Raw genomic sequence first — 9,318 nt, 5'->3', positions numbered from 1 at the left:
CACCCAACTGCCCGGTTCACTCCGGTCACACCCAACTGCCCGGTTCACTCCGGTCACTCCTCGGCACTGGGGACACCGCCAGCCCCGACTGTCCCTGTCCTCTCACTGCCATCCCCAACTGTCCCTGTTCTCTCACTGCCAGCCCCGATTGTCCCTTCTCCTGGACCTGCCAGCCCCCCTTGTCCCCTCCTCCTGGGGCTGCCAGCCCCTCTTGTCCCCTTCTCCGGGTGCCAGCCCCGATTGTCCCTTGTCCTCTCAGTGCCAGCCCCTCTTGTCCCCTCTCCTGCGGCTGCCGGGCCCTGCTGGCACCTCCAGAGGGACTGGGTGCCTCTCCTGGGGCTCTCCTGTGTCCCCTCTCCTGGGTCCGTGTCCCCACCCCGGGTCCATGTCCCCACTCGGGACCGTGTCCCATTTCTGGATCTGTGTCCCCTTTCTGGGTCCGTGTCCCTTCTCCTGGGACTTTGTCCCCATCCGGGACCGTGTCCCCTCTTAGATCCATCCACGGATCCTTCTCCTGGGGCCGTGTCCCCTCTCTGGCTCCGTGTCCCCACTCGGGACCGTGTCCCCGTTCTCCATCCATGTCCCTTCTCCCGTGACTGTGTCCCCACCCAGGACCGCGACTTCTCCTCATCCCTGGGTCCGTGTCCCCTCTCTGGGTCCGTGTCCCTTCTCTGGGTCCATGTCCCTTCTCTGGGTCCGTGTCCCCTCTCTGGGTCCGTGTCCCTTCTCTGGGTCCATGTCCCCTCTCTGGGTCCATGTCCCTCTCTGGGTCCGTGTCCCTTCTCTGGGTCCATGTCCCCCTTCTCTGGGTCCGTGTCCCCTCTCTGGGTCCGTGTCCCCTCTCTGGGTCCGTGTCCCTTCTCTGGGTCCGTGTCCCCTCTCTGGGTCCGTGTCCCCCTCTCTGGGTCCATGTCCCTTCTCTGGGTCCGTGTCCCCTCTCCGGGTCCGTGTCCCCCTCTCTGGGTCCGTGTCCCTTCTCTGGGTCTTTGTCCCCACCTCGGGACCGGATCCTCTCCTAGAACCGTGTCCCCACTGGGGCCCATGTCCCCACTGGGGACTGTCACTCCCCTTCATCCCCGGCCCGGTTCCCCCTTCCCGGGCCTGGGTGTTTATCCCCGGTGTTTGTCCCGACTGTTTGTCCCTGAGCGCTGAGCAAGGGCTGCCAGCCCAATGTCCCCTCCTGTCCATGTCCTGCGCCTCACCGGGACTGGAGCCACCGGCTCCGTGTCCCCAACCCCAGACCCGTGTCCCCACTCTGGCTCCGTGTCCGCTGACCCAGCTCCGTGTCCCCTACTCCAAATCCGTGTCCCCATCCCAGCTCTTTGTCCCCCACCCCATATCGGTGTCCCCCACACCAAATCTGTGTCCCCCACCCCATATCAGTGTCCCCCACCCCATGTCCGTGTCCCCCACCCCATGATCAGTGTCCCCCACCCCAAAACCGTGTCCCAACCCCTGCTCCGTACCCCACCCCATATCCGTGTCCCCCACCCCATATCAGTGTCCCCACCCCATATCAGTGTCCCCCACCCCATATCGATGTCCCCAACTCCATATCATTGTCCTCACCCCATATCCGTATCCCCCACCCCCATATCAGTGTCCCCCACCCCATATCGATGTCCCCAACTCCATATCATTGTCCTCACCCCATATCCGTATCCCCCACCCCATATCCGTGTCCCCCACCCCAGAACAGTGTCCCCAACCCTGCTCCGTACCCCCAGCCCATACTGGTGTGTGTGTCCCCCACCCCGTATCAGTGTCCCCAACCCCGGCTCGATGTCCCCACCCCATATCCGTGTCCCCCACCCCATATCACTGTCCCCACCCCATATCATTGTCCCCACCCCATACGGGTGCCCCCCGGCTCGGTGTCCCAGCTCCGTGTCCCCCATCCCATATCGGTGTCCCCCACCCCATATCCGTGTCCCCACCCCATATCGATGTCCCCAACCCCCTATCATTGTCCCCACCCCATATCAGTGTCCCCACCCCATATCGGTGCCCGAGGTTCGGTGTCCCCAGCTCCGTGTCCCCCATCCCATATCAGTGTCCCCCACCCAATATCGTTGTCCCCCCACCCCATATCAGTGTCCCCAGCCCAGCTCGGTGCCCCCGGCTCGGTGTCCCCAGCCCGGCCCCGTCCCCTTTGCCCCGGGCCAGCCCGGGTGCCGTTTCTTTGTTCCGCTCCGGCCCCGGGCTCCCCCCAAGCCCGCCCCGACTCATCAAGCGCTCATTAACGCTCTAATGAGGCTGCGGCGCCTCTCAGAGGCCGAAACCCCCGCAAACCCCGCAAATCTCAGAGGCCGAAACCCCGCAAACCCCGCAAACCCCGCGGGCCGGGCCCGGCGAGCGCCTCGGTCCGTGTGTGCCCCAGGGAAATCCACCCCAAAAACACCCCCGGGGCCATAAGGGATTGATTTGAGGGGCCGCGATCCCAGCTCGGGGTAACGCGTTCGGGGTTCGGGCGGCACAAAGGGGCTGGAGAGCTCTGGGGATTAATTATTCCATGTGATAAAATAAGTTTATTAAAATCCCCCGATAATTTTTATAGGGGCGGGGCCGGGCAGCGAGTCCTGCCCAATTTTCCTATGGAAAAAAATGGGATTTAGGTATTGGGATGTTGAATATTTGGCCCAGGGTTTGAGGGACCGAGAAATGATGGCTGGGAGCTGATCTTTAATGATCTTTGATTTCATCACCTCTAACTCCAGATTCAGCGTCCTCAGGGCACGGCCGCGAATTTCATCCCCCCCAAAAAAAAGGATTTTTTAGGTGGCCACCTCAGTTTGGGCACATCCTTCCTTCAGCTTGCTGCACATGGGAATATATTGATTAAAAAACGGGGGGAAATCACCCAAACCAAGCAACCAAGCCCTGAAAGGGAATAGATTGATTTAAAACGGGGGGAAATCACCCAAACCAACCAAACCAAGCCCTGAAAGTGTAAAGTTTCGGTGAGAAAGGCGGAGCGCGAGTTTGGGGGGATGCAGATGCTCCGGGTGTGTGTGACTGCGCACGGAGCCGACCCGAAATCCGCGATTTTCCCCTCGCCGCCGTTCCCAGCCCTCATAAAACCCCAATTTCACAGGCCTGGGAATTGATCTCCCTGCGAGGCTTAAGGAATTAAACTTTGATACCAAACCCAGCGCCTCGCCCGCCATCTGCTGCTGCTTTTCGCGGCCGAGCCTGTTGCTTTATTTTAAATTTTTTTTTTTTTTTTTTTTTAGTTTAAACTGGGTGTTTTTACAATTTTCTTCCGCTGCGGCAAGGAACCCAAACCAAACAAAGCGCGGGCTCGGCCGAGGGCGAGAGCCGGCGTTTAAAAGCGACTCTCGCCCATAAACAAACATTTCTAGGAGGGGAAAGGCAAACAGCGACAAAGGACCGGGCATTTTTAGGGCTCCCGGTGCCTCAAAGCCCCGAAACGGAAAAGGACAATCTGGGGAAGTTAATGATAAACCCGCGCTCAGAGCGGCCCCAAAGCAGCGCCGAGCCGGCCGGCACCGCCTGGGGCCGCCGATCCCCAGCTCAGATGGGGATCGGAACCCCAAAACGGCGTTTGGGAGGGCAGAGATGGGGATCAGAACCCCAAAAAGGGGGTTTGGGGGGGGAAGGGATGGGGATCAGAACCCCCAAAATGGGTTTGGAGGGGCAGACATCGAGGTCAGCCCCCCAAAACGGGGTTTGGAGGGGAAGAGATGGGGATCGGAACACCAAAATGCGTTTGGAGGGGCAGAGAAGGGGATCAGAACCCCCAAAGTGGATTTGGAGGGGCAGAGAAGGGGATCAGAACCCCCAAAGTGGATTTGGAGGGGCAGAGATGGGGGTCAGAACCCCTAAAGTGGGTTTGGAGGGGCAGAGAGCGGGATCAGAACCCCAAACGGGATTGGAGGGGCAGAGATGGGGGTCAGAACCCCCAAAACGGGGTTTGGGATTTGGGGCTCCTTCCCCTGGAAAAACCGAGGGAATAGATCAGGATCAGAACCCAAAACGGGGTTGGAGGGGCAGAGAGTGGGATCAAAACCCCCAAAGTGGGGTTGGAGGGGCACAGATGGGGATCAGAACCCCCAAAACAGGGTTTGAGGTTTGGGGCTCCTTCCCCTGGAAAAACCGAGGAAATAGATCGGGATCAGAACTCCAAAGTGGGGTTTGGAGGGGCAGAGATGGGAATTAGAGCTCCAAAACGGGATTGGAGGGGCAGAGATGGGGATCAGAATCCCCAAAATGGGGTTTGGGGGGGCAGAGAGCGGGATCAGAACCCAAACGGGATTGGAGGGGCAGAGATGGGGATCAGAACCCCCAAAATGGGTTTGGAGGGGCCGAAATGGGGATCAGAACTCCCAAAACGGGGTTTGGGGCTCCTTCCCATGGGAAAACCGAGGAAATAGATCGGGATCAGCCCCCTCAAAGCGGAGTTTGGGGTTTGGGAGTCGGGATTTAGGATTTGGGGTTTGGGGTTTGGGGTTTGGGGTTTGGGGCTCCTTGCCCTACAAACCGAGTTGGAGGCGGGCAGGGCGGCAGCTCTCGGGTTTTGCCGTTTTCCCCATAAAAAGCCCCAAAACCGGAGCTTACCTGGAGCTGCGGGATTCTCCTCCGGCCGCGCTCGCCCACGAGGGAAAATCGCGGCTCTAAATCAGCGTTTGCCCCCCCAAATCCCGCTCCTGGCAGAGCTCAGCCCGGCCGGATCTGCCCCCATCCGCCACCGGGGCTTGATTGGGTTTAAATTTAATCGGGGGAAGCGGGGGGAGCCCGTCCCAAAGGAAGAAATTCCATTTTTTTATTTGTGTTTTTAATCTTGGGAACGATTCCAGCCCCGCTGCTCCACCTGTGCCTGCCCTGTCCCCTCCTGCGGGGCAGCGACGCTTTTGTTGTCACCCGAGAGGGACATTCCCTCCCCGCCTGAACCTCGATTTTGGGGCTTTTTGGGGTTTTTTGGGAAGTTATCCCAATTACACCCCAAGGCAGAGCCAGCGGAATCCCCTAAACGCGAGCTGAATGAAGGATTTGGGGTGATTTGGGCTTTTTTTGGCGATTTTTGGGGTTTTTTTAGGGGTATCTCAGTCACACTGCGGGCACACCAAGGCAGAGCCAGCGGAATCCCCTAAATGCAAATTTGACAAAAGTTTTGGGGTTTTTGGTTTTTTTTTGGAAAGTTATCCCAATTACCCCCAAGGCAGAGCCAGCGGAATCCCCTAAACGCGAACTGAATGAAGGATTTGGGGTGATTTGGGCTTTTTTGGGGTTTTTTTTAGGAGTATCTCAGTTACACTGCGGGCACACCAAGGCAGAGTCAGAAGAATCCCCTAAACGCGAGCTGGATGAAGGGTTTGGGGTTTGGGGGGTTTTTTGGGGTTTTTTGGGGTTTTTTGGGTTTTTTTGGGTTTTTTAGGGGTGTCTCAGTTACACTGCAGGCACCCCAAGGCAGAGTCAGAGGAATCCCCTAAACGCGAGTTGAATGAAGGATTTGGGGTGATTTGGGCTTTTTTGGGGGGGTTTTTTGGGTTTTTTTAAGGGTATCTCAGTCACACTGCGGGCACATCAAAGCAGAGCCAGAGGAATCCCCTAAATGCAAATCTGACGAAAGTTTTGGGGTTTTTGGGGGTTTTTTTTGAGGGTTGTCCAAATTACTCCACCAGGACCCCAACTAAAAGCGAGTTGGACAATGGTTGTGGGATTTTTTGGGGGCTTTTTAGGGGTTTGGGGTTTTTTTTTTTTGAGGGTTATCCCAGTTACACCACCAAAGCAGAACCAGCAGAATTTGCTAAACGCGAGTTGGGCGATGGTTTTGGGTTATTTTTGGAGGTTTTTTTGAGCAGAATCCCCGTTCACACCCCAAAGCAGAGCCCAGCAGCTCTCGGGGTGCAAAATCCACCGCAGGAATTCCCTGGAAGCCGAAGAGGGCCCGGATCGGGGTCCCGAACAACAAACCCCAATTTATTTCCCTTTTTTCCCCTTCCCAAACTCACCCACGCTCCAACAATTCCGACTTTATTTCCCTTTTCCCTTTTTCCCTTTTCCCTTTTTCCCTTTTCCCTTTTCCCTTTTTCCTTTTCCCTTTTCCCCTTTTTCCCTTTTTCCCTTTTTCCCTTTTCCCCTTTTCCCCTTTTTCCCTTTTTCCCTTTTTCCCTTTTCCCTTCCCAAACCTCACCCACAATCCAACAATCCCGACTTTATTTCCCTTTTCTCCCCTTCCCAAACTCACTCACAATTCAGCAATCCCGACTTTATTTCCATTTTTCCTTTTTTCTTTCCCAAACTCACACATCCTCCAACAATCCCGACTTTATTTCGCTTTCCCCCTTTTTCTCTTTTTCCTTTTTCCCCCTTCCCAACTCACCCACAATCCAGCAATCCCGACTTTATTTCCCTTTTTCCCTTCCCAAACTCACCCACAATCCAACAATCCCGACTTTATTTCCCTTTTCTCCCTTCCCAAACTCACCCACAATTCAGCAATCCCGACTTTATTTCCCTTTTTCCCTTCCCAAACTCACACACAATTCAGCAATCCCAACTTTATTTCCCTTTTTTCTTTCCCAAACTCACACACAATCCAACAATCCCGACTTTATTTCCCTTTTCCCCTTTTCCCCTTTTCCCCTTTTCCCCTTTTTCCCTTTTTCCCTTTTTCCCTTTTTTCCCTTCCCAAACTCACTCAGCTCCCGCTTCCCACCGCGCCGATCCCGAGCGTTTCCTGAACTGCCGAGCTCAAACCTCATTTTAAATCGCTTTTTTTTGTTGTTGTTGGTTTTTTTTTAGGTTTTTTTTCCCTTTTTTTCCCATCCAGGGTAAACTCCGGCTCCTCGGGCGGCTGCCCGCGTGTGCGCGTTGTTTTTGCTTCTCCTCGGAGCAGGAATTTCCCCCTCCCTCCTTGTCCCTGCTTTAACAGCCCGCAGCATTCAGTGCCGGCGCAGGAAATGGCCAAGGTGGATCCCGCCGCCTTTCAGGCCACAAAACCTCATTTCGGGCTTTTTTTCCCCCAAATTTTTACCCTTTCCGGAGGGAATTTCGCGCGCTGGGGAGGGGGAGCCCCTGAATGAATTTTCCTTCAGAGCCTCTCACATGCCTTGAAGTATTATTCATAAATTATGGTGGGGGTTTAATTCTGTTTTCTTGACCCTTAAAAGCCAAAAAAACCCAAAAAAACAAAAAAACAAAAAAACCCCAAATAATTTCCCCTTTTTTGTGATTATCGGCGTTATTATAATTACAATATTGGAATGTTTTATATGATTTAAAACAAACGCTTTGAGGCGGAGTTATCAGGGATTTATCTCCATAGATGTGAAGTTCACCCTCAGTTTAATCCTCCCTTATCAGCTCCCAAACACAAACCGGCACAGGAAAAACCCTAAAATCGCTCAGGTGGGCTGAAATCCTGGGAAGTCCCCCCAAAAACCCCCCAAAACCCCAAAATTTGGGGGTTTTCCCCCTCCCTGAAGTGCAGCCGGGACAAAATCTCAAATTTCCTCCGGAGCTCAGAGGCGAAACCGGCCAGAAGAAGTCGCCAGATTTAATAAAAAATAGTAAAAAAACCTTTAAAAAGTCATTTAAAGGCGTTTCTGGGAAGAACCAGCTGCAATTGCTCCTTCCTTAAGCCAAAAGTTATAAATTAATGAAAGGCACGGGCCGAAAATGGGAATATTTCAGGAATATTTTGGGAAATGCCAATCTGACTGCGAGGAGGGGATTTGGAAGTTGGGAATTTTTGGGCAAAATGTTCCTTCTGTCCGAGAGAGAGAACTGGAATGAGACAAAGAGAACTGAAATGAGAGAGAGAGAATTGGAGTGAGAGAGAGAATTGAAATGAGAGAAAGAGAATTGGAATGAGAGAGAGAGAGATTTGAGATCAGAGAGAGAGAGAATTGAAATGAGAGAGAGAGAAAATTGAAATGAGAGAGAGAGAATTGAAATGAGAGAAAGAGAATTTAAATCAGAGAAAGAGAATTAAATGAGAGGGAGAAAATCGAGATCAGAGAAAGAGAATTGAAAATGAGAGAAAGAGAATTTAAATCAGAGAAAGAGAAGTGGAATGAGAGAAAGAGAATTGAAATGGGAGAGAGAGAAATGAAATGAGAGAGAGAAAACTGAGATCACAGAGAGAGAATTGAAATCAGAGAAAGAGAACTGAAACGAGAGACAATTGAAATCAGAGAGAGAGAGAGAATTCAAATGACAGAAAAAGAACTGAGATCAGAGAAAGAGAATTGAGATGAGAAAAAGAGAGTTGAGATCAGAGCCCGGCCCCAGAATATTCCGAATTTTCCCTCCCAGAATATCCCCAATTTTCCCTCCCAGAATATTCCGAATTTTCCCTCCCAGAATATTTCCAATTTTCCCTCCCAGAATGTCCCCAATTTTTCCCTCCCAGAATATCCCCAATTTTCCCTCCCAGAATATTCCGAATTTTCCCTCCAGAATATCCCCAATTTTCCCTCCCAGAATACCCCCAATTTTCCCTCCCAGAATATCCCCAATTTTCCCTCCCAGAATACCCCCAATTTTCCCTCCCAGAATATCCCCAATTTTCCCTCCCAGAATATTTCCAATTTTCCCTCCCAGAATATTCCGAATTTTCCCTCCCAGAATATCCCCAATTTTCCCTCCCAGAATGTCCCCAATTTTCCCTCCCAGAATATCCCCAATTTTCCCTCCCAGAATATTCCGAATTTTCCCTCCCAGAATATTCCGAATTTTCCCTCCCAGAATATCCCCAATTTTCCCTCCCAGAATATTTCCAATTTTCCCTCCCAGAATATTCCGAATTTTCCCTCCCAGAATATCCCCAATTTTCCCTCCCAGAATATCCCCAATTTTCCCTCCCAGAATATTTCCAATTTTCCCTCCCAGCCCAACCCGCCCTGCGCTGACCCAGCAAGGCCCGGCAGAAGTTTCCTCTCAGAAATTTTATTTTTTAAAAATAACTTTCCCTCCCGCCCATCGCACTCACATCCCCACAATCCATCCCCTTTCCAAACTCGCCTTTCCCGCCTCGTTTCTCCCCAAAAATTCCGATTTTTCCGCGCCGCTCCTCGGGTTTCCCTTCCCCAGTTCTCGCTTTTGTTGTGCCAGCAGAAGTTTCCAATTTCATCTCTGATGGGTTCCAGTGGGGCATTTCAAATCCAGCTCTCCAAGCCAGCATTCCCCTCCAGAAAAGGTTAAAAAAGAGATTAAAGGGTAAAAAAATATTAAAAATTAACTCCTGAAGGCGCGGAAAAAAAACGAGAGTAAATGGATTTTCGGGGGTTTCTTGCGATGTTTGGAGATTTCCGTGCCCGGGGATGGAAAACGCGCTCGGTTTCTCTTTCCTGG

Source organism: Melozone crissalis, unplaced genomic scaffold, assembly GCF_028551555.1.
Source record: "Melozone crissalis strain CALT ecotype California unplaced genomic scaffold, PUWL_Pcris_2 ptg000327l_1, whole genome shotgun sequence".
In the NCBI taxonomy this organism is placed as follows: Eukaryota; Metazoa; Chordata; class Aves; order Passeriformes; family Passerellidae; genus Melozone; species Melozone crissalis.
The sequence above is the reverse complement of the archived record's forward strand: the minus strand, read 5'-3'. Positions refer to the sequence as shown.